Here is a 24697-nt window from a genome sequence, read left to right on the forward strand (position 1 = left end):
AAACATTGTGATGGTGCTTTCTGTAAACTTATGGAGATTGAAAGGCTTGTTTCTTATAGAGAAGCGGTTTCCATTAAGATTTAGGGTAGTTTTCCTTTTAGTTAGAGAGAAAATCAGTTTTTCGTTGCTCTCGCGTCCCTAGCTGGCGTTGTCGGTAAAGATTGCCGGAAATAAAAAGAAAGAAAAGAGAGTGGTTTAAAAGGGTTTGTTCGACTTGGGTTTTTGTCAAGGTTTGTATCAAAATCTTTGATGTAGCTTTCATTGATATAGTGGATTTTAGTTTAATGTGCCGTAGATGCAGTTCTCTTGAGTGAACCATGTAAATCTTTACGTTCTTGTGGTGTGTATTTGATGTTTTAGTTCTTCATACTTTATTTGCTAAAAATCAATCTATTGGGTTTAGAGCTTCGGGTATGACACAATTATCAAAATACACCAAGGGAAAAATGTTAAATAGTTCAAATATTAGGTGTATTTTGATAAATTTCCCTAGTATTACTAGTAATATATGCGTGTCCATAAAAATGTAAAATACGAGGTTCTTGCTTGACATTAATTTACATGCATGCATGTTCATGCACGTACAAAATACACATACGTGCACACACAGAGGGAAGCAGTAGTAGCATATGTGTCCATAAAAATGCAAAATACGAGGTTCTTGCTGAACATTAGTTTACATGCCTTTATGTTCATACACAAGTACAAAATACACACACATGCGCACACACACAAATCTACTCCTGGTGTATAGTACAAAAGGTGACATAGACCATAATTCAAATGCTAAATTTTAATGCGAAAATGCAAGTTACAAGGATTCTGCTGAAAATGCCTTAATCACGTGTGTGTGCCCATGTGCAACAAACCTGCTCACACACACATGGTACGATGATGATCATTTTCTGCTTACTGTATTTTAGAAGGGAGCGGTTAAGGGCTCGACAATTTTACTGTCTTCTGGGGAGTGATCTGAGCAACAACTGCCAGGGGGTTCGTTCCATGACCTCTTAATACCATCCGGACCTTCCATCTTCTCAATGAGTTTCATTATTTCTACTTTCCTCTCAATCTCATTCTTCATACTTTCAATTGAAACAATCGGCTTCATGCCCTGTCTCTCCATGTGAAAAATAACCATGTAACAAGAATGTTTAGCGAATTAAAAAAAATAAAACCCATGATCCATATCATCATATAATAAAAAAAAAAAAAAAAAACCATGGTCCATATGATCATATAACATCATGGTCCTAAGGGTCATCATTGTCCAACCAACGGTTTGAACAGTAATGGTGAGAGTGTGGTCAATGGAATCTCACCAAATTAGATGGAAACGATCTAGTACTTTTATGACGAACATATATACATATTATAGATTCCATTTATATCTATACATGATGGATTATCTAACTTTAAAATAGCCTTTCAAAGCAATAGGTTTAGGTTTGAGTGGGGGAATTAATTGTTTGATAACAAGATATGGCCTTCATTAGTCTTGATCATTATGTGGTCATTTTTTAAAGGTATAACTGAAAAGGAAAAAGTTTATATAGCTGTGGGGCTCTAAATAATCAAATTAGAGCCCACCTCAAAAATTTTACTAGAATAGGCTGTTTTGATGCCCAAATTCCTCAAATTGATCATCTTGACATCAATATACATGGACATGAGAAAAAAATGGATTTCAAGTTTTTAAAATAGTGCACCTTGTAATGCATTTTTGGACGGTCAATTTTCAATATTTTCAAGTTTTCATTGATTTGCTCGATCTACATTATGTTTCAATATTTAAATTTTTATAATTAAAGATGAAATTATATTTTAAAGCTATCACAAAGATTTCTAGTATTGAAACCACATTTCTCAACAATATTTAAAGGCGTGTTTTACTTTGATTGTTTAGCACCTCAACTCTACATAAACCACACCCAATTGAAAATTTCACATTATGGCCCAATAAATATATTTAGTCTTTAATTGAGAAAGGGAAATTTATCAAAATATACCAGAGATGTTGACTATAACATTTTACCTTTATGTTTTGATTTAATTTTAAAATGCCAATCAAAATACGCATGATCTGGAGTTGGAATAGTAATGTTAAATAGTTGAAAAGTAGTGGTAGATTTCCCATTGAGAAAATAACCACGCCACCAGAAGTCTATGCTATATGACCACACATGTACATGACTTTTTAAGCTCGTCGACAGTCCAAAGACACAATATTCATGCTTCATATTTAGAAACTTAGACGCATCTTATTCTTCTTGAGATCTCATCATCAAAATACTTAATGTGACCTAAAATCCTAATTCCCCAGCTTTTTTAAATAGTTTATGGACGTGTTGTATTTGTAAGATTAATTTTGAAATTGGTATTTTGAATGTTTGTATCTATTTCAGACACCGACACGATATATATGGCTATGTAGCGCATGCCAAAGTAGAAAAACAAAATTATTGTTGGGACTATTATGGTGACTATGTTTATATCTAAACAATCTAAATATTATGCGGGAAAAAGGTTATATAAGATGTGAACCTTATACTATAAAAATAAGGCACACCTCAAAACTCACCGAAAAACCCTGTAGTTAACTATCTCAACCGTGAGATGTATGGATGTGAATAAAAAAAGTATTGCAAGTCTTGGAAATAGTACATCTTACAATGTATTACTTGGACCGTTCATTTTCAAGATTTTCAAGTGTTTATAGATCTACTCGAGATACAATATTTTTGAAGCTTTAAATTTCATAATTAGCTATAAAAATAGATATGTATACCATTATAGGGATTTCAGCACTTGAACCAGATCTTTCGGCATTATTTTGGGGTGTGCCTTACTTTGGTTGTTTATGGCGCCAAACCTCATCCTATTCTGCCTTGTTGGTTTCAAGTATTAGAAAGACCAGAATTTGGATTTTCTTAACATCAAAGATTGAAATGCTTCCATCAATGCAACAATAAACCTAGTGTCAAGTGCTTGAAGATACAGCACCAAAGCTCCATCGTTTTTAGTGGTGAGAACCATTATCAGTTGTATGAAATCTAGAGAGAGTATTAAAGCTTCAAGTCCGAATGGAGAAACTTTAAAGCTCGAAGCAATGAGCATCAAAACTCAAAGACAAGAAATTAAAAGCTCAAGGGATGAAATCTAGCAAAATTGGCAACCAAATCTCAACAAATCAAAGAAGGTGATGGGAGCTTCATAGCTCAAAAGAACCATTAGAGAAAAAAGGAATGTATACACTAAGACTGTTATTTTTGGTATAAGAAGGTCACAAATATTTTTAACCATTATATTTGAAATCGGGTAATTGGAGATGTGTCGTATTAACTGGGTACAAGGTCCAAATTTTTTTTCCAATATTGTGACTTACTTGCTTATGTATGATTTCACATCCAATAGCTAAAAATAATTGTGACCTTCTTATTCCAAAAGTGAACGGTTTTATCACATACAAACCCATAGGGAAATAGAACTTTAAAACTCATACCTATAAACCTCGTACTTTGACAAGCAAGAACAAACTCTACCTGTTCTAGACCAGGGCTTAGTCAACTAGAAATAATTTCTAAATCTCTGTGTAATTCTTACTAGGAGAAGTGTATGACACCAGTGCTTCAAACGTTACCATATCATAGTTTACTTCCATTTTAGGCAGCAACAAAAATGGAATAAATCCTTGGGCCGGATCGGTGTATACCATTTGGATATATAACTTCCCATTTTTGTCCCGTTCCTACTGGTTCCCACAGTTTTTCATTTTTTTTATTTTTTAACAAAGAAAACCTTGGTGTATACCATTTGGATATATAACTTCCCATTTTTGTCCCGTTCCTACTGGTTCCCACAGTTTTTCATTTTTTTTATTTTTTAACAAAGAAAACCTTGGAAAACCTTGGAAAACCAACAATATACCTTGGGCAGTTTCCAGACGTGGGTGATTTGTTTGACCAACTAATCCGATATTAAAACACTGTAAGGGCAATATCTAACTTGCAAAATGCATGGCATGCCTTTAGTTCTAAAAATCCTCTCCAATGTGTATTATTATTATTATTGTTGTTGTCATTATAATTAAAGAAGAGTAATAAAAAATATCTTTTTATTTTTAGGTTATTAGAAATAAACTCCAAATATTTCAAAACTTCATCCATACCTTTTTCACAGTTCTTTGCATTTTTTTTTTGCTAAATTACCTTTCACAATAGTCATAGATCTGTGAAAGCATCACGGTTAACCCAAAGCCATAGTGGTGTAGAGGGTTCAAGCCCTCTTGGTTTGGGTTTTAAGTTATCGTGGACCTAGCTGAACCGTGAACATAGGTTAATACTTGGACCATCACAGCAATTACAATACTGTGATAGCTCTTCAACTGTGAGTAGCTATCTAACCATCAAGGTCCTAATAGAACCTAGTTTAAGGTCGGTGAAAGGGGTATCACGGTGGTGCGACTGTCATGGTTTGCATCAACGTAGCCTACCATCAGGGTTATGTACGTATCGTGATGATTCAAATACTAACTTCGCACATGGTTTGGATAGAACCGTGATGATTTAAATACAATATGATTCCTCTATAAACCATCATGGGGTTGAGTAGACTGTGATGTCTTTAAGGGCCTAAGACCAATGTGAAAAAAGTATTGTAGTAAATAAAAGGATAAAATGGTGAAAAGGCGAATGAATGAAGTTTTGAAAATTTTGGGATTTATTTTTAATAACCAAAAAATAAGGGGGATATCGTTTATAATTTTTTTTAGTATTATTATCATTATTATTATGGGATTGTATACAATGAGACAATTTACCTTTTATACAAAAAGGTCACTATTATTTATAACCATTAAATGTGAAGTTTGATAGCTTGGATATGTCACACAGTTCAAGAAAATTTCTTTTGAAGTTTGGGTTTGATCAATAGAATAAATACAACAATCAAATTTCACATCCAATAGTCAAGATTAATTATGACACCTTATACAAAAAGTAAATTGTCTCATTGTACACTCTTCCTAACATTATTATTATTATTGTTTATATAAGGTTGCAACCTTAAAATGTAGAATTAAATATGTACTAAAAAAATCCGTCGGAAAAGAAACCCTCTAATTGATCATGTCGACATCAAGATATATATATATATATATATAAGATTTCGAGTTTCAGAAATAGTGCATCTTACAACACATTATCTAAACCGTCAATTTTCAAGATTTTCATAAGTTTACAAATCTACACGATTTTAACCAGTTTTGGAGTTTAAAATTTTATAATTAGAGACGAAAATAGATTTTTATATAATCCTAAGAATTTTTTATACCAAAAATATATGTTATGATAAAATTTGAAAGTGCATCTTAATTGGATTGTTTAAGGTTCCAATCTTATAAAAACCGCACCCTACTATTATTATTATTGTTATTGTTATTGTTATTGTTATTGTTATTATTATTATTATTATTATTTATCTTTGGCAAATAGAAATTTACCCGTATGATATCAAAGAGAAGGTAGAGGGAAGCATGTGTCCAAAATTTTTGGCAAAAAATAAGGTAATGCATCTCCATGAAGAATGCCTTTAAATTGTATAAGATCATAGAGCAAAACGAATGATAAAAAAGAGACAGAAAAATCTAGGGCACGTTTGGTTCATAAGAAAATGATTTTTTAGAAATCATTTTCTTAAAACACAACTAATTTCTGATGTTTGGTTCACAACAAGAGTAAAAAATCTATTTACCTTTGAAATTAATTTCCATAAAAAGTGTTCAAAATTGGATGCATATCTACGCACGTATGATTCCAATTTCTATCAAAATATTTGGTTTCCAATTTATTTCAAAAAAATTGGTAGTAGGGGTGTAAGTAGGGCTGCCATCAGGCTGGGCTGAGGCGGGCAAAGCCTAAAAATACTATGGCCTCACCCTGTAAGGCTCGGCCTAATAACAGTACCTGAAAAACCTGCATTGCACCCGAATGTGTACTATTAAAGCCTGAACTGACCTTAAAAGAATCCATTGGGCCAATGCTTGGCCCGACCCATTAAGAAGCCCCTCCTTTTTTATTTATTTATTTCACTCTTAAACTTTTGGAAAGCTATTAGAAATACATCTTAATTTTTGTCTAATTAGAAAAAAGGCTTCAACTTTCATAAACCTCATCCACACATTTTTTTTTTCTCAATTTTGACATTTTTTTTATAACAATATCATTCAAGGTAATCATATTATTGTGAAGGATCTATCATTACGATACTTTAAGTAATGTAATGCGGTAGTTATTACCGTAATACGACTATTGTGAAAGCTATTTCGGTAAAAAAAAAGATGTCAAAACTGAAAAAAAAAGGTGTGGACGAAGTTTATGAAAGTTTAGGGGTTTTCTTTAAGTAGGCAAAAATTAAGATATATTTTTGATAATTTCCCTAAATTTTTCTTGCTGTAGTAAAAAAAAACCATATGCTAAAATATTTTTAAAAAAATTAAAAAATATTAAATTTATAGAGAGAGAAATAGACATTGGATTTTTAGAGAGAGAAACAGAGATTGGGCTTTTAGAAAGAGAAAGAGATATTGGGTTTCTAGATAGAGAAAATAGATTGGGATTTTAGAGAAATAATGGGTTTTAGAGAGAAAGATAGATTGCTTTCAAGAGAGAGAAAGAGCGCTTGGGTTTCTAGAAAGAGAAAGAGAGATCGGATTTTAGTGAGAGAAAGGGAGATTGGTTTTCTAGAGAGAGAATTAGTTTTTAGATAGAAAAAAAGAAACTAGGATGCAAGAGAGATTAGGTTTCTAGAGATAATGGTTTTTAAAGAGAATGGATTTTTAGAGAGAAAGTATTGGAATTCTAGAGAGAGTGAGCATGGTTTTTTAGAGAGAGAAACCGTTATTAGAATTCTAGAAAGAATGAGTTTTTAGAGAGAATAAGAGATTGGGTTTTAGAGATAATATTTTTTAGAGAGAGAAAAAAAAGAGTTTTTAGAAAGAGAAAGAGAGATTGGGTTTCTAGAGAGAGATAATGGGTTTTAAAGAGAAAGAGAGAAGTTTAGAGAGAGCTTGGGTTTCTAGAGAGAGAATGAGTTTTTAGAAAGAGAAAGAGAGATTAAATTTCTCAAGAGAGAATGAGTTTTTAGATAGAAAAAGAGAGATTGAAATTCTAGAGTTTAGATAGAAAAAGAAAGATTGAAATTCTAGAGTGAGAAAAGGGGTTTTTAGATAATGGGTTTTACAGATAGAAAGAGAGATTGGGTTTCTAGAGAGAGAATGAGTTTTTAGAGAGAGATTGGGTCTTTAAAGAGAAAATGGATTTTAATACAGAGAGAGATTGGGATTTTGCATATAGATAATAGGTTTTTAGAAAGAGAAAGAAAGATTGAGTTTTTAGAGAGATAAATATATTGGGTTTCTAGAGAGAGAATGGATTTTAGATTGAGTTTCTAAAGAGGGAACGAGTTTTTAGATAGAGAAATTGGGTTTTTAGATAAAATGGATTTTTAGATAAAGAAAGAGAATGGGTTTTTAGAAAGGGAAATAGAGATTGATTTTCTAGAGAGACAATGAATATTTAGAGAGAGAATAGATTTTTAGAAAGAGAAACAGAGTTTGAGTTTGTACAGAGAGAGAATAGTTTTTAGGTAGAGAGAGATATTGGATTTCTAGAGAGAAAATGTGTTGAGAGAGAGAGCGATTGGACTTTTAGAGGGAAAGAGTGATTGGGTTTCAAGAGAGAGAGCGATAGGATTTTTAGAGAGAAAGAGAGATTGGGTTTCAAGAGAGAGAGTGAATTTTTAGATGGATCTTTTATACGCTATCTATCTATTCCCTCGGGTCAAATTTACCATAATAGTATCTTTTATGTATCCCAAATTTTGGGGATGTGATCTCTGGAATCCTGCAACCAAACTCAAAGGTAAAAAAGAAAATTAACTATGTCTCGATGTGCCTAGAAAGAATGGTAACCCAAGATTGCATTGGTGCCATCTAATTTTTGGAGGGAACGATCTTAGATATTCAAGAGCTCAAAATCCAAGTTTTTCTCTTTGATAATAATCATCGAAATAGACGCTGAAATTTCATATAAAAAAAAAATCTCCAAGTGTTTTGCCCAAGAGAATAAACATGTGTCCTCTCATGATTTATGATGCAAACTTGGTTCAACATTGTACTAAAATCTAATGAGCTTGGTGCTAGATGGGGTTAATATGAAACTTATGTCGGAGGGAGAGAGACTATTTAAGATTGAGCGAGAGAGACCATTTTAAGAGTAAAAATTCACATAATAGTGATATCAATACCAAATCAACATTTCATGCGGGAGGGAATGAAATAATAAACAATTAAAATATCTTTGGATCTAATAGTTAACTAATTTGTTAGTCTTCTTATAGATGGGCAACTTTCATGATATCGCATTCATTAGATAATTAGTACGGCCTTCTCAATAATATCTATAATAACGATTAAAAGTTAAAATAGCTTATATTCCAGATTCCAGGATGGTAGATTCCCAAAAAGTTTACCAAATGAAAGAAAACAATTTCATTGGAAATCTAGTTAGTACTTCCAAATATGAGGAAAAAAAAAAGAAAAGTGAAATCTAAATCTAAAAAATCAATTTCCAAAAAAATTAATTTACTACAAGACAACTATTTCACGCGAACCAAATGTGCCCCTAATAAATTCAAGGAACAAGAGAAATGAATAAAAATACATAAAAATCCAATAAAAGGAAATACCTCAGTGAATATGTTGAGGGCTTCATTGGGGTCTTTCTTTTGAACAACTTTTACTGCTTCTTCCTACATTAGAACATGATTCAATAATTCAATTCGAAAAAAATGGCAGTCCCCTTTTTACTAACTGCAAAAATGAAATTAATTTCTTAAAGAATAAGCATCTAGATTATCCTCATTACTGTTTATTTTAATTCCCAATACTTGCACTTACAACTCTTTTATCTGAATACCAAAAACTAAAAATTTCAAAATTTCAAAATGTATTTCTGTATTTTCCTTTGATTTCCTACAAAGAACTGCAAGAACCACTCTTAATCTGTGAAAAAGATCAGGATCACTACGTTCTCTCTCTCTGTGTTGTTTTATGTGACTCGGCTTTGGAACCGACTATGTATATGTGAACGGGCCGAATTTGGCAGGTTACTGATATATTAATTTATCTTGGCACAGACTTGACCGAGTTTCTGATGGACCTGGCGAGTCTGTCGGACTTGACTCATGTAGAGGATCCTAGCGAGTCGTGACCCAGTCTTTTTCTTTCAACTCTGTTTGTGAGTGTGCCTGTTGACTTGTTTACTGTTAATTTACTCTCTCTCTGTTCATCCATCTAACTACATGCTTTTCTTTCTATTTTGGGGTAATCCTCTTCATAGTTATTAAAATAGAATCTCTCTTTATTCTTTCTCCTTTTTTTTCTTTCTTTTCTAGAATGTCTCTATATGTATTGATTGTATATTATGATATTATTTATTTTTTATACAAATATGTCACAATCACTTTTAGTGGAGGTGAAATCTAATAGAGGAAAATGTGTTATAAGAAATTTTATTTTGAAATTTATACCCAAATAGTGATTTATCCCCAAACACCCAATTTCAAAGCTAATGATCAATGATGATTGTGACCTTCATGTATTAAAAGTAAATGGCCTCAATGTATGTATTTCATATCTATATACATAGTCTTATCTAGCATCTAGCACAATATCTCTCTTCTTTCCATTATCTTAATTGCAGTTTTGGGTAAACCAGGCGCCCACGGTTTCTGCGTCGGCTCCCTGATTCTTTGAAATCTTTTTCCTATTGGAAATAGAAAAGAGCTAGTGTAAACAGATAAAAAAAAATGGGTCTCTTAAATTTATTCGGGACTGGCGTACCACCAGTTCTTAGCCGACTCGACGATTTTTAAAACATTGATTTCAGAAAGAGTAAAACATCAATTTCAGAGTATTGCTCTCTATGTATCATTTATAGAAGCTGTGTATTTTTACACCATAAAAACTCTGTCTATGTATGTGCGTATGCGTGTGAGAGATAGAGAGGATGGGCATACTCTATCATGGCTTAACTAGAGAGAGAAAGTCATACTCTAGCATGGCTTAGCTGTCCTTGGTTCAAGGTCCTGGGCTCCATCTCAATAGAGCAATGCAGCCTCTCCATCATCACCAAAACCTGCAACTTGGAGAGAGAAACTACAATCCCAACCCTAAGCAATCTACCCACAAATATACACTAACATTTATTTCTTTTCTGTTTTCTTGTAAAAAGTATCTTGTGGTCAAGCTTCAAAAATAACATTAACGACTCCTTCCCACCACAAAATATAAAAAGTTGACGGAGAAAATTAAAATTGGAAAGTAAAGAACAGGTAATAAAGTTCTACTCTTTTCATGAAGATCTCGTGTGCTTTCAAATGACGCCCTTTTTCCCACAGTCCTCTCTTGATTTTTACTTTTGAATAGTTTTTCTTTTTTCTCTTGTTATTTTCTAATTTTTTTATTTTTATTTTTATGTGAAATTTCAATTAAATTTTGATATTTAAAATTTATTCCTAATAAAATCTTGGAATACCCAACTTTAAGTTTGCAGTTTCTGTCATCTCTAGATATGAAACTGGAAAATGTGGGGGATAACAAAAAGGGAAAATTTATCAAAATAATGTGGGGGGATAACAAAAAAGGGAAAAGAAATTTATTAAATTTCCTCCTTGAATTGATTATCTCGACATCGAGATGCATGGACATGAGAAAAAAAGGGATTTCAATTTGGAAATAGTGTATTTTGTAATGCATTTTTGGACCGTCAATTTTTATGTTTTCAAATATCTACTCGATCTACACTATTTTTTAAGCTTTAAACTTTATATATAAAGATGAAAATATATTTCAAGACTATCACAAAGATTTCTAATATTGAAACCACATTTCTCGACACTATTTAAAGGTAGGCTCTAATTTGATTGTTTAGAGTCTAGGCTCTATATAAACTGCACCCTTTAAGAAAAGGGTGTCGTTTCGATAAGGTTGAAAGCTTAAACAATCCAATTAAGGTGTACCCCCAAATTTTATTATAACATGTACTTTTTGTGTAAAAATTTCTTAGAATTATCTAAAAATCTATTTTTATATCTAATTATAAAATTTTAAACTCCAAAAATGATTAAACTCAAGTAGCTCTATAAATATACGAAAATTTTGAAAATGAACAGTTAAGATAATGTGTTGCAAGATGCACTATTTCTGGTAATCAAATTATTATTATTTTATTTTTATTCATAGATCTGGATGTCTAGATAATCACTTAAAAGGGTTTTTCAACATGAAAACAACCTTCTTTGATGGATTTTTGACGTGCATACATAATTCTCTATTTTAAGATTGCAACCTCGTATAAACTTATTGCTTAAGAAAATAATTAATGTGGAGAATCCTGCCCTTTTCATAATGATTTTGTTCTTATTTTGATGTCGTGGAGAGTTGCAACTTGCAGCTTATCTTAATGGAGGAAATGTGACCACTACAGTGCCTTAAAATCGTGTATTTATGTAGTTATTTATTAATTTTGATTTGAAAGTTTTGTGATTATAAAATGTCCAATATCATATAAAATAATGCTTTTTATGTAAATTGGGGCCTTTCTTTCCGATTCTCAACAAAATTAAATACATAAATAAAAACATGAACCACCAACTCAATCCTGGTCAAGTCCTTTCAAGCATATATCCTCAAAGATGCAAATCCAAAGAAAGGAAAATTTAAAGAAAGAGAGAGAGCAAGTGACATTAAAAATATATAAAATTCTATTTGATTCTTGAGGCAAGTGCGGTCAGACACTACCTTCACGTTAGTAATACTTCCAAACTAGCAGTACTTTTCGATTTCTTCATCCTTTCAATCTTTTTTGCTGTTTTTATACCATATATAACTCAAACTCATCTCTCTCTCTCTCTCACCTCCATATGGATATTCAGACCCCAAATGTAGTAAGAAGTGCATGCTCAAAAGAGGTTTTGAGAGAGAGAGAAAGTGAGGAGAGAGAGAGTTTCAGAGAGAGAGTTGACACCAAAAATATATAGAATTCTATTGGGAATGCCAAGAGGCAGCATACATTTAGAGGGAGAGAGAGAGCGAGGGGGGGGGAGAGAGAGAGATTGACACCAAAAATGTATACAATTCTATTGGTGATACAAACAGGCAACATACATTCAAAGATCCTTGAGGCAAGTGTGGTCACACACTAATTTCACATTGTTATTACTTCCAAATTATTGAAGCATTTCCTTCTCTTCATCCTTTTAAGCTATTTTGCTTCTTCTTACCAGATATCACTAAAACCACCCATCTCTCTCTCTCTCTCACACCCACACACACATAGAGACACACCCACACACACGCTCTCTCTCTCAAGACACACAACACACACACACATATAGAGACACACCCACACCCACACTCTTTCTCTCAAGACACACAACACACACACGCACACATAGAGACACACCCACACACACACTCTCTCTCTCACAAGACACACAACACACACTCTCTCTCACACACACATACTCTCTCTCTCCCTCTCTCTAAAATTGTGTTTTTGCATTGCACTTGTTTTTGGCTTAATAATATTCTACCAAGGACTTGTAGCGAGGGCGTTTGGTGAGCTTCTTCCTTGGAGCCTTGGTTTGGTCAGAAACAAAGGTTGGTGCAGTTTGGGGTGCGGTGTTATTGCTCTCTCTCTCATGTAGACACCATTCACACGTCCACTGGTTCATGCCTGACTTTTGAGCCTCCATGTATAATCTGCTGCAATACCTGATTTCACCAGAAGCCACTCAAGTATCAGTAATAACAGAGAGAGAGAGAGAGAGAGAGATAGAGGAGAGTGAAGAGAGAGATAGAGGACAGAGAAGAGAGAGAAAGAGAGATTTGTGGAAAAAAATGAAGAATCAATCTTCCTGAATAAAGGTGATATTCAGTAAATGAAAGTCGAAACACATGCGAAAATTTATATTATAAGCCAGTCGAATACGCTTTGGGAAAATTTTTTGCCAAAAGTTTCTATGGTCCTGCAGGAGTATTTTCTCGGCAACCAAATTTTATTTTTTATTTTTAACTTTTGGAGTAATTTAGTGGGGGAAAACAGGTATTAGTGGGGTGGTTTTAGTGATTAGAATGGAAACCACATTGGTGACTAGGATGTGGGGTTGACTATAAAAAGTAAAGCTAGGATTTATCAAAGGCCACTTTTTGGAGGGTTAGATCTCTCAAGAACTCAAAATCCAAAAAAATTTCAAGAATCGTTGTGGTTATTGTTAATTGTTTCCCATGATTTCATAGAGAAAAATATTTATGAAAAGCACGTCTTGTATCAAAGAGAGTAAATGTACAGCATGCTCCCATGGGAACATGCTATAAATGCTTCCGTATTTCTGTACAAGGAAACCCTAAGCAAGGGTACGTATGTGCATGCAAAATGAGACTCCTTTAAAAAATACTCCCAATTATTTTTATTAATTCCAAAACTGCCCCCGTTCCTGTGGGGGACTGAACGATAGCATGAATTGCGCCACAAGGGGTGATTTGGTCATTTCACACCCCTTTAGTGTATTGACCAAGATGGTAAGAATAAGTAGAGTTGGGGTTGGGGCAGTCGGGTCATGAAAAGCTAGGGTCTGGGCCACAATATGTGCCCGGAGTGGTGGGCCGCAAGATGTGGCTCGAGGGCCGGCCACACCCAACCTTTTTTTTTATTATTATTTATTAATTTTATTGGCTCAAATAGAGTTATGGCCAAACTTGAGCTAAGCTAGGGCCAGGGCTAACCTGGACCAAGCTTGGCCATACGAAGTAAAATGGTGTTTTATTTTTATATATTTTTTAACTGTTATACAGTATTCTCATGACTCAAGAGGCGCAAAAGTGTGTTCAATTAGAACATTGAAGTTTCCTATAGAACTTTTTCGTCCCCCGGATCATTAGATGTCTGGCAAGATGGCTGTAGTGTGTCGTTTCTCTGTTCAAAGTCTATAAAACATTGCAGGTATTTTGAATGGAGAAATGATACACTGATCCAACAGGTATCGACGGCTGGGATGGTGTAGCAATAATACAATAAACTTAAGTATGCTAATTGTATATGAATCTTTTTTTAAATAAATTTCTCTTCCCAAAGCACAATTTGATTTTTGTTTCTCAGATCAAGCAAAACATAATTAAAAATACGGAAACGACCATATTTTAAGAGTAACCCAACACATTGCATTAATTTCTTTTCAAATTGTTTGTTAAAGTTATTTAAAATTTATCTTCCTTTTTCTCTTGAGAAAAAGTTCTTTTGTAGTATGAAAATTCGAACTAGGGTTACCAACATCAAAATGGAGATGTTACAACCACCCAACGCAAAACACACAATGAAAATAAAAGAAAAAAACCTCACTTGGTATAAGAGTTAACACCATATTATACCATATATATTGTTTATAAAATTGTCAACTAGCTCTAGACCAACCACTGAAATAGAGAAATAAAAACAAGTAAAGGACTTGAAAATAAGAGTGAGACCAGTATTCTGGGAAAGGGGCCGAGGTCATAGTGGTAGCACACCTCATACCTCAGTTGCACATCGTGCCTTCCAATCCCACTAACTGTTTAAAAAAAAAAGAGTAAAACCAGTGTTTTAAACTAAGGATTAAGGTCATAGACTTTTGAGACTGAGTCAGGCAATCAGCCAACACTGAAGAAAAATTAACCATAAAATCTTGAGAACCGTCACAACTTGGCTAGATTCCATGATTTGGGTTTCGAACTTTGTAGCCAGTGGAGGCCAAGTAACTCGGGGCAGGTCTGAGTTGGACACGCCGATTTTTCGAACATGGAATTAGACATAATGTAAGTACTCTTGTTTTTTACCTGTGCTGGAATCTAAGCAAGCAAGTCTGGCACTTGAAGAGCTCTTTCTGATTGCCCCAGTCTCCACATATACAACACTCCTTTTGGGTCTCCATGCCACCGTCCATCACCCCAAAACTCTTCAAATCAATTGTAGTTTTCAGTTGTTATTGAAAGGCAATAAACAAATACAAGGGATGCTAAGTATTTATAAGGATGGTTCATAGTGGAGGGGTCAAAGATACTAGTGATGGGAAATCGAATTAATTCTTTCCAATCCTGTAAATGCGCATGCGAATAATTTTCTTTTTTCATTAAAGAAAAGTTCTGTTTTTTGTTGGACTTAATCTAAGTATCATTATTATTATTTTTATTTTTGGGATTTTGTTGAGAAAGAATCAGAATTTACCATAAAAGGGAGATTTTCTGAGATCTTAAGGGTGTTTGGAGTCTTGATTCCACAAAATCTATGGTTCAGTCTTTTGTTTCCACTAATCTCTCTCTTGTTTTATATCTATTTATCTATCTATCTCTCTGTGCGTGTCTCACCGTATCTGTGGTTTTGATTTCTCTCTCAATCTCTCTTCACGCGTGCCTCACTGTATCTACGATTTTGATTTTTTTTAAGTGTTTACTATTTAATTTTGCTACATCTTTATCACGAGGATTGTATACAATAAGACCATTTACTTTTGACACAAAAAATCACGATACTTCTAGTCAGATGCAAAATCTGACAACTAGGAAAATGACACAATGTTCCAATAAACTTTTTGTGAACTCTAGGCCCCGCCAAATATAAACCACCCTCATACACCAAATTACCCATTTAACTGTTAAAAGTGATTTTAACATCCTTGTACTAATGGTAAATGGTCTTAATATTTCTATACGTACAGCTCCTACCACAATCAATACTATGATGGGACAAAATGCACATGGATACTATATTATACACATGGTATTCTCTAGACACTCGTGGGATAAGAAAATCTCTTATAAAAAAGATTATATACTCTTGCGAGAGCCTATCCACCATTCACTCCCTTGGGTAAAACCCTATCTTTTTCGTCTACTACAAAAAAAAAAAAAAAAATGTCATTGATATATTTCCTAATAAATAATAAAAGAAAGGGTGTGGTTTCTATAAGGTTGGAAACTTAAGCAATCCAATTAAGGCATACCTATAAATTTTATCATAACATGTAATTTTGATGTAACAAATTCTTAGGATTATTTTAAAATCTATTTTCATATCTAATTAGAAATTTTTAAACTCAAAAAATGGTTAAAATCCAGTAGATCTATGAAAATCTTGAGAATGAACGGTCTAGATACTGTGTTGTAAAATGCACTATTTCTGGGACTCAAAGACTTTGTTTTTTTCATATGCATACATCTCAATGTCGAGATGATCAATTAAAGGGCTTTTCAACATTAAAACAACTTTTTCGATAGATTTTTGAGATACAAATGTAATTCTACATTCTAAAGTTGCAACCTTATATAAACTTTTTCCTCAAAGAAAAGGAAAAATTCTTGCTATTATTTAAATGAATATGCGAAGACTAAGCGGGAATTTAGACCCCTTTAATTTGATTGTGTATGACGTGGGATCATAATAGAAAAATGAGACCTCTAGCCAGCGATACACTTTTGAAGTGGGGTTTCTGTTTCTTTGAAGACTTTCTCTTCATGTTTATCAAATAGAAAATTAAAGTTGAAAAAGTTAAGAAAGGTGATTGACATGAACTATTGATAAATAGTATATTCTTAATATATATCATGGTTCAAGTGGGCGTGCACATATGAAAGCCAAGTACTGAGTGGGTGCGCGCATGTGAAGGACATCAAAGGCCTGGGCTCCATGCCAAGGAGTTAGAGCCAATAACCGGCATGCCTCCTTTGTTAGGTCCAGCTAAGGGTTTTTATGTGGTGTGAACCCTTGGCCTGAAGTAGAGCGAGAGAGAGAGAGAGAGAGTTGTTACCAAGATTAGATTGGTTATCTGGCTGATCGCACCCCTAATCACTGTCTTGGTTAGTTTGGTCTTATGTTTGATCAAATCCAATATTTGACCCATTTTCATTTATCGGACTGGATGGTTTTAAATGTTTGTTAATAATTTTGTTATTTATATTTTTGAATTATTATTCCTACTTTTAATTTATTTTTTAAAAGTTTGGTCTAATCGGTTTGAGTGACAAGAGAACTGGTTTGGACAGGATCATATTCCTTAGTATTTTGGTGCATGTCCACTCTTCAATGGGTGGGGGGCAGAGAGAGAGAGAGATCCATTGGTTATTAGTTTGGGATTTTCGTAACTGGCTATTCGCATACTCCACTTTGTTATGACCCATATGATCACAAACCATAGAAACATTGCATCTTAACTCATACTTCAGGTTATAAAACAGTTGATTTGAAGTGGATTTGGCATAGGATTTACTTGATTGCTTAACATAATAACGAATCAGTCTATTTCGTTAGGAACTGCCAGGCTTTGTCAAAGACTCGGGAGATTTTACTGGTATAATTAGTGATTTCGGTTGGAGAACTTCACAATTCCAACCTACCTTAAAAAAAACTACTTTTTTATTTTTGAATTTATGTTTTTTTTATTTGAGAATCAACAAATTCAAATCAGTATAGTGTACCGTTTTATGACATGGAATGTTGTAGACACTCCGATCCGGATGGAGGAAAATCATACAAAAACCAAAGTCCCTCGGGATAACTACCCTAGGAACTAAACTATCCAAAACCCTAGAGAACCACATCCCAGTACCCAGACATAGTTCGAACTTCAGGAAGACAGACTCAGGCGACCCCTAGGGGTTGGGAGAATCCAAAATAAGAAGATCTGAATCAAGAATTACCATGTTTAAGGGCAAATCAAGGCGACTGCAGTGACAATTCTGCCAACCATTGTTAGAAAAAGGAGGCGACCTAATTGGTAACCGACCGGTTAGATCGGAAACGGCCCCTTGCCGATTCCAGTTTCAGGTGGTTTTGGTGATTGACTAGTATTTTTAAAAATATAAATTAAAAAAAATACATATAAAATCTCAAAAATAAAGAATTTGATTTGTAATATATTATTTTAATATTTCTTACATTATGGCATTGATTTGTAATGCATTTTTTTAATATTTTTTACATTATGGTAAATATTAAAATTTTGTTTCGGTCATTAATACTCACTTTTAAATTCTATTTTTTCACTAATTTTCAACTTCATTTGAATGCGTTTTTTTAATCATTATTTATATGTTCTTCATATTTTAGTAGATTTATGTTTTGCATCTTGTTTATTTTTTTCACCAATTTTTTGGCCGCCCAGGATTTACCTGGTTTACCGATGAGACCGGTTAAACTGCTTTCGGTCCCATGTCCAGTTAACCATTCGAGTTCGATTTTACGAACATTACCACCAAGGGATGTTCCAAAAGCTTAGATAAGACGGTTGCTAGGATAACTAACTTGGGAACATCGTTAACGCACAACCGTCAGATTCTTATTAACTGGAATTGCTGCCAATTGCGAGGCATCGGAATGGAATGCGGGAACTTAATTAAATGATTTGGCCATAATTAACTGTAACGATAGTGACAACATCGCCCAATGGTTTCTGATTAGTCAGGATCACCGCACAAACCAAGTTCAAACAGATGGCGGCATGATACAGTCATGGTAGTTTTACCAAAATTACCAACAATGTCAACATTATTGATCAATTCTTCTGACTCTGATTTCAATCGAACCAGCTTCCCAGCCAATGGCATTGCGTCTTTAATACGACACCACACAAAAAAACCCCCAATGAGTTTGTCAATGCGGTTGACGTACCTAAGAACAACGATTGCAACAGTGGTTGAGATTCAATCTCAGATGAGATTTTGATGGTGATGAAAGGTCATACCTGTCTACAAGCCCCCCCTCATTTTCAAAAGAGGAACAGAGAATTTTGACTCCTTGGCTCTGCTGCTTACGATCCATGAATTTGTTGAATATCCCCAGGTCCTGTCCCTCTAAACTTAGAACCCGGGCCTAGACTCTGACCAAGCCGCACCCAAAATCATAACATCTTGAGTCCCTTCCAAACCTCTACCCTAGACCATCCGCATTTGTCTCTCTCGACAGACCTTTGAAGGACCAGAAACTGATCCTGAGCCTACACCGTTTCTAAAGGGACCGACCGTCCCTTTGTCTTTTTCCATTATCAATTTTCCTGTTATATTTTTTCTGGCTTCATTCTTATGCAGAGGGCCAGCAATGGGCATGGGGCAGGGCGGCCTTTTAGCGGTACTGGGTCGTGATACATGTGGTTGTCTTGGGCTTGAAAAGAATCCGAGCCAAAAACATCAAGTATTGGCTCAGCCCTGGCTTTAGCCGGGTTGGGTTGCCAAAAACATTTTGTTTAGGCATTAGCCCTCTCCAACTACTCATGCCCCAGCTTCATTCCCATTGCCATTGCCGGCCTATTTTTGCACCAATTTTGGAAATTCAAGGTTTGGAAGACAACTATGAAACATCAACATTAGCAGTTATACAAAGGAAACCGACACCTCAGGTGCCGGTGCACCAGTGTATAACATGGTCCACTAAATAATAATTCTTAATCCTCGGTTGTTGTATTACGGGTAAAGCGAATGTAAACCATTGAGCAGGGGCAGTGGAGGTATTGTCATTTCTTTTTGAAGTATTTGGTTTCAGATGTGTAGGCCATCCTTAGTGGCATTAGTTTTTCCTTCCTATCCCACTCGAGCAGGAAACCATGGAGGCCCTATGGCTTCTGTGGATCTTTTAAGGTGCATCTTGTGAGAGGCCTATCATGACAGAGGCTCAGGGGTATTGACAAAGAAAGAATTATCGGCCTATTTCAAGTGAATATTGGCCCACAATAGCGAGGGTTTTGCTTTTGTTTTGCTTTTCGTGTGTGTAGTTCAGCAGTAGGAATCGAACTTGAGATGCAGCTTTGATAATATCAACCGCTAACTACTTAAGCCTTTAACCCGATTTCTTGGGTCGTGCTATTCAGGGGAAGCCCAAGCTCCACTATGGTGCCTCTAGCTTTTGTTGCCACAATAGACTTGGATGTGGAGGGAGACTCGCAAAATGTTATTATGGGCTGAAAAAGAAGTGACTTTACCTTGGAAACTAGAGCACGCCTATTTTTCATGAGATTCTCGTTTTTTCATCGTATCAACACAATTTTTTTACATGTTGGAGAATCAAAACTTCTTTTTTTAAGCGGTAGGAATCAAAACTCCTTTTTTTACATGCTGGGATATTACCTGGTTTTCTTCTCCATTTTTTCCTTTAGTTTCCCTTCTTTTTCTTTTTCATGGTACGCTTTCTTCTTTCTACGGGGAAATGCCATTTTTATTACCAAAAGATTACATGCTCCAACAAAAAGCGTCCAGGGCCTTCACTTCCTCATCTAAATCCTATTTATTTTGGGAATTGGGAATGTAGCCTTCTCATCTAAATCCTATTTATTTTGGGAATTGGGAATGTAGCCTTCTCAACACTAGTGACCAAATTCAAAAAAGGAAAACAAAAATTTATGAAAACAACAAATGTCCTAATAGTGAACAAGGACTCTCTCATTTTTTATCGTCCAAACTATGCATTTAGGAATTCAAAATCATCATCATCATTCATAGCTTTTTTCCAATTATTTGGGGTCAGCTGCATGAATCCTGGTCCGCCATTCTACTCTATCAAAGGTCATACCCTTAGTGAGGCCATAAGTCTTTATGTCTGTTCTCACTACTTCCTATCGTATTTAAGAATTCAAAATCTAAAATTTTAATTAAAACTCATCTTGTGATTGCGAAGTAGATCTAAAAATTTCACATAAAAAGGGATACTACATTAGAAGACATTTTACTAAACCATGTGAAAAAGAAAAGAAAATAACACATGTGAAAAACAACTTTGATCGACTATGTCAGCAATTTTTGAAAATCATGTGAAGAACACCTTTTCTTTAGAGTATACATACTAAACCATGTGAAAAACATCTTTGATTGACTATATGAACAATTTTTTAAGAAGAAAAGAAAAAACTGGTTTTGACTTCTAAAAACCCTGGACATGGTCACCCATCATGTTCGATGTTGAAGTGGACATCATTTGGACTGTTTTTATGATGGTTAGTATCCAAGCGAACATCATTTGGATCCCTTTGTGGAAGTGCTTGTTGGGATTAACAGAGATTTTATGCAAATTCTAGGTCCAACAGATCCCGCTAAATGGCATTATCCCATGAGAGCAAAAGCATATTGTACTCCTACAGTGTGGTATACAATATTTTTCCAATGCATTCATTATTATTATCATCATTCGAGCATTTTTCCAACCATTTGGGTCGACTACACAAATCATCATTTCTAATCCACTATCTTAATAAAAAAGGAATTAAGGAAAAATACTTTGTGGACCTACTGGAGCAAATTATACATTTTTTTCAGTAGAGTAAAAACCTATATAGGTTGACCCCAAACTTTACAATTGCTCTTTGTTCATCTCAATAATCTGTAGTGGTTCACCACTTGAACACATCACTCACTTCATAGAAGAGCTTAACCTCACTGGATATGTAATGATTGAAAGCATCAAGGTTTTCCTCATCATCAGGACTGCAAATGTCCTTATATTGTTGCACTAGGGCTGAATGCAACAGCATGAATATTGGTGGAGCAGTGTGGCATGAAGTCTTCAAGGCACAGTTGCTGCAATACTGGCGGCATAGTTACAGCAACTTTGAGTTAGTAGATTGTCAAAGGAGTTCTTGGCTTGCCGACCATGATTGTCATCCATAGGATCCAAATGAGATTCTAATCAATGAGATCTTACGGCCCATCGCATAAAACTCCCATCCACAGGATGAATTCTGTCAATTGCATGGCTGTCAAGCCTGCAAGGCTGAACCACAATGCAATGAAAAGTCTCCCTGAGTGCAAAGAGGGTTCCCATTAAGAACAAGGCTGATTTGTAATCCTTTAATCATGGACAAACTTCGGCTGGCGTTAAGACAGCATTGCCTTGAAATGTGAGAAATGCACAAAATCAAGAGGGCTTTTTGGCCTGAAACTCTTGTCAAAGGATGGGCAAAAACATTTTCACAAATCTCATGCCTTTTTCAATGAATAAATGAGCTCCCATTCTGTTACTATTCTAGAGTCAGCATGTTGGATAATCCTTATGTGCAAAAATCTATATTCGATATGTTAATGGTGGAACTGGAGGTTGGAACGTAACGTTGAGGCTCCTGCTCTAAGAGTTCATATATCCAATGGAAAAATTCCGAGGAATGTGAACTTATCAATGGTTAATGATGGTTTTGTTTAAGATTCAGCCATAGTGAAGCCTTCATGCACCAGACCACTTCAAACTAGCATTTCTTCCAAAACTAGAAAGGGGGTCTAATTCATCAAGCCTCAAAATAACTTGAGGCTATCATATGGAAATTTCAAATCACAAGTCATGCTTGGGCTTGAGTGGTTAACAATTGATGATAGCAATGCGATATCTTGAGTTCAATTCCTACAGTTGAACTGCCTCAAAAAAAAGAAATCCCAATACATAGTGAGACAAAGAAATCCCAAAATTTCTCTGAATAAAACAAATTTTCATATCCTTCATTCTTTAAAATTAAAATGATTAGTGCAAGCCCACCTGCACAAACACACACAGCAAGCAATTCCCCACAGCAAGCAATTCCCCGACGAAAACTTCGAACATGTAGCATATAATTTAATACGTCAGACTAAATTTTATTTAATAATACTTACGAGAGATGACTTATTTAACGTTTTATTCATATTTTTTTATTTAATTTTGAAATACCCAGACATATGATTATAAGTTAAAATAGTTGCAAATGGGTAAAATAATGAACATTTTGTCAGGGTATTTTGATAAATTTTTCACAACAAAAAAATAAAATAAAAAAGGAAACACCGTACTGATCAAGAAAGAAAGTAATTGCCGCCATTCCCTCCTTATTGGATGACACTTAGCGCTATACTTGATGTGGAAGAGTATTAACATCGGCCATCTTTTACCAACAATGGATGGCTGATGGTTCTACTAGCACAGTGAACACCATACTGCATGCATCATAAGGTACACAAAGTATGTATGGGCCCATGGTCTAGCGATGTTTGTTTGGAATCAAGTCGGTGAACAGACATGGCAACTACAACAGTTATAGCAACTGGATATTGAGATCTGTCAATGTCTAATTGTATGTTATCTCTATATAGAAATTGTATCCTATAGTTTTAGTAAGTATTGGTTGTATACTCTCTATGGATATTGAGATCTGTCAATGTCTAATTGTATGTTATCTCTATATAGAAATTGTATCCTATAGTTTTAGTAAGTATTGGTTGTATACTCTCTATAAATACACAATTGTATTGTAATATGATTCACATTATTGAATATAAAGATCTAATACCATGTGAGAGAAAATCTTTCTCTGTATTCAATAATGTGAATCAGATTACAATACAATTGTGTATTTATAGAGAGTGTACAACCAATACTCACTAAAACTATAGGATACAATTTCTATATAAAGATAGCATACAATTAGACAATGACATATCTCAATATCTAATTGCCATAACTGTTGTAGTTGCCATGTCTGTTCACAATCTCATGAGCCTCGAATGAAACCCTAGCTCAAGTAACTAAAGCGTTTGGAATTGAATTTTGGAAAGCTCAAAAGAGTTACAAGTCTACCACTAGGGGTGGTAAGGGACCGGGTTGAGTCTAGGTTGGGTTGGGTCTAGATCGACCTCGACCAGGACCCAAACCTGGTCAAGTCTATTGGATGGACAAATTGGGTTGGTTTCAAGTCTATAAATAAAAATAGGGTGCGGTTTGTATAGAGCCGATGCTCTAAACAATCAAATTAGGGCCCACCTTCAAATAGTGATGAGAACTATGGCTTTGTGATAGCCTTAAATTATATTTTTATCTTTAGTTATAAAATTTCAAGATTAAAAAATAGTGTAGATCGAGCAGATCTATGAAAACTTGAAAATCTTGAAAATTGACAATCCAAAAATACGTTGCAAGATGCACTATTTCCAAAACTTAAAATCTATTTTTTTCTCATGTCCATGCATCTTGATGTCCAAATGATCAATTTGATGATATTTGGGCATCAAAACAACCTCTTCTAGCGAACGTTTTGAGGTAGGCTCTAATTTGATTGTTTAGAACCTAGGCTCTATATAAACTGTTCCCAACAAAATACATAATAAACATTTTATATATTTTTATACTATAGTTAATATTGTCTATACCAGTGTTTGCAAAACCTGTTGAGTAGTTTCTATTCGGCCAAGTTATTCGGGCTGGGGCTCTTGCAGAACCCGACTTTGAGTTAGGTGTCTAACTCAGGATATTAAAAAAAAATAAAAATAATAATAATAATTTTACAAAATAAAAAAATTATTTGGGATATGTTTATTTTTATGTTTTTTATCGTTTTGGCAAAGATTGAGAAGTATTTTGGCCATAAATACTTATTTTTACCCTTTCCCATCTTTTTTGGATTATTTTGAAAAAAGCCGTCACAAGTTGATTTTTTAAAATTTACTTTTTGCTACATTTTTAGTAACATTTTGAAATGTTTTGCTTAATCTTACTTTAAACGTACATTTCCTATATTTTGAATTTTTAATATATCTTTGTTTTTTGTTGCTACAGTACTTGGCACTAATCTGGGCAGAGTTACTCAAACTCGGCCGAGTAATCGGCTC

At 34.4% G+C, this 24697-nt stretch overlaps 2 long non-coding RNA genes across 2 annotated transcripts; both read right to left on the reverse strand.

Annotated features, from left to right (window-relative positions):
- Window positions 1–613: 613 nt before the first annotated feature.
- Window positions 614–10286, reverse strand: LOC105421350 (uncharacterized). Its single transcript, XR_016055635.1, has 3 exons — window positions 10113–10286; window positions 8746–8808; window positions 614–1114 (listed from the first exon to the last, which is right to left on the reverse strand). It is a non-coding gene; the product is annotated as an uncharacterized LOC105421350 (long non-coding RNA).
- An 8229-nt stretch (window positions 10287–18515) lies between these two features.
- LOC148781898 (uncharacterized) lies at window positions 18516–20085 on the reverse strand. Its single transcript, XR_016055636.1, has 2 exons — window positions 18832–20085; window positions 18516–18758 (listed from the first exon to the last, which is right to left on the reverse strand). It is a non-coding gene; the product is annotated as an uncharacterized LOC148781898 (long non-coding RNA).
- Window positions 20086–24697: the final 4612 nt, after the last annotated feature.

The sequence above is a fragment of the Amborella trichopoda genome, chromosome 5, assembly GCF_054954075.1.
Source record: "Amborella trichopoda isolate Santa Cruz 75 chromosome 5, AtrichopodaSantaCruz75HAP2 v2.0, whole genome shotgun sequence".
Lineage (NCBI taxonomy): Eukaryota > Viridiplantae > Streptophyta > Magnoliopsida > Amborellales > Amborellaceae > Amborella > Amborella trichopoda.